The following is a 2,005-nucleotide window of genomic DNA, read 5'->3' on the forward strand; positions in this document are numbered from 1 at the left end:
GCGCACTGTAGCAGTGCGCCACCGGGCCGGCCCCTAAGATAATTTCTATGTTAGTAAAAATGTGTATTTGGGGCTGGCTAGATAGCTTAGTTGGTTAGAATGTGGTGCTAATAACACCAAGGTCAAGGGTTCAAATCCCCTTGCTGGCCAGCTACAAAAAAATTAAAAAATTAAAAATCTATATTTGAATAAAGTTAGTTGAACAATGACCTGGATACCCATTCTGCATAAGGTTGGTCCACTGAAGAATTACTTTCACTGAATTGCACAATAGATCAATTGAAGAAGCCTCTATGGTGAGTCATTATAAGAATCAGACCAATGAAAACAGTTTTGTTCATGGAAGGATGTTACAGAGGGACATGTTCATTATGTTAGGCTGCAAACTTTTATGAGAACTATGGTGTAATTTTATAATGTCAAACATATTTAATATTTAAACTGTATAACTAACAGTTCTCCCCCCACCCCCTTTTCTGCACTGGCTGCTAGAAAACTCATAGCTCAGTCACAGCCACAACACAGCCATTGCCATGAACATGTGTACCTTCATTCTTTTTCCCATATTGTCTTCACCTTGTTTTACTTTATGTTTTTCACTCCACTTTTTATTTATGCTGTTTGATCGTAACTTATACTTCCTTGAAAAGTGCCTTAAATTCTTTCTCAAATAAGGATGAATATAAATATGTTAAATAAATCATAAAGTAACCCACTCTTGGTCCAAATAATTCCAGTACATTATAGGATATCATCTGTTTCCTGTTGGTACATACTATAGCCAGTTTTTTCTAAAAATATTTCCTATTTCCTTGAGTTATTCTGGATTGTTTAGTGAGAATTTAGNAAAGGAAGCCAAACTAACACGAGATGTTCCACTCTCTTTACCTCTTTGTTTCAGCTGTGGTTTAAAAATTTTCCCAGGGCCCAGTTATCTTTCTCTCTTTTCTCTCTTGAAGGAAGAATTCTAGTGGATTATCAAACCCTTTCAATTAGTTCTTTGAAATGCCTTTTGTGTCACTCTCTTGCTTTTCTCCTCATTGCCAACTTAATTCTGGCACCCAGACAACACCATTGGATTGTCCTGTCTCAATCCATTCTACATGTGGCTGATACATTGAGCATTCCAGACAGTGATGTTAATCCTGTCAGTTCTCTACTAAAAAAAAANTGAAGTGTTTATTTTTTCTTTGTAAAATTGACAAATAAAAAATTGCACAGCTATGCATTCCTATTTTTCTTACCAAACATTAAAAACAGGATTAAATTTTCCCCAGATGGGATATAATGGAGCCATTTAAAAAATGTAGGAAAAAAATGAATTCAAAATTATAGGTGCAATATTTTTACCACTGTGTAAGATATGCAAAGAGAATGGGAAATTGAATGGTTTATAACTTTTAGATGATGTACTAGGTTAACGGGACTTTTAAAAATTATGATGTAGTAGGTTAATGGGCTGTTTTTGCTCCTGTGCAGCCCATCCGATTTTCCAAGCTCTCTGTATTACAGCACTGTTGCTTTCAGTATTGTCATTGTTTTAGATGATTTAGTCTTCTAAAGGCTCCTACTGACTCCCACTTGGGTATTGTATTTGCATATTAATACTGAATTTCTTGTCAATTAAAACCTTAATGGGGATTTTTGGCAGAGGCCAGAGCAGAACCCTAATTGAACAGACCAAATCAGAAGCGATGGTGCTGAGAGGACAGGAGCAGGTAGAATGGAAAAGAGCGTCGGGCGAGGAGACATGGTGCCAGGCGGGGAGGTGGATGAATCAGTCAGCATTTCCAAATACGACCCTACTATCACCCTATGCTCACCTGCTCTCTTGTTAAAACCCTCTTGTAAAAAGATGAAGAAACATTGAGAAATGAAAACTGAGGTGGCCTCGTGGAGGTAACTGAAAGCATTGTAAAGAAATATGTTGAGTCTCATTTGGACATGTCTAAGGCCAAGCTGGAATCTACTCTAATATCAACATATCCACAGCTGTCCACACAGC

At 37.1% G+C, this 2,005-nt stretch overlaps 1 non-coding gene across 1 annotated transcript; it reads left to right on the plus strand.

Moving 5' to 3' along the window:
• Positions 1-75: 75 nt before the first annotated feature.
• Positions 76-150, plus strand: TRNAI-AAU. The gene has a single exon. It is a non-coding gene; the product is annotated as a tRNA-Ile (tRNA).
• Positions 151-2,005: the final 1,855 nt, after the last annotated feature.

The sequence above is a fragment of the Galeopterus variegatus genome, unplaced genomic scaffold (assembly GCF_000696425.1).
Source record: "Galeopterus variegatus unplaced genomic scaffold, G_variegatus-3.0.2 Scaffold8973, whole genome shotgun sequence".
NCBI classification, from domain to species: domain Eukaryota; kingdom Metazoa; phylum Chordata; class Mammalia; order Dermoptera; family Cynocephalidae; genus Galeopterus; species Galeopterus variegatus.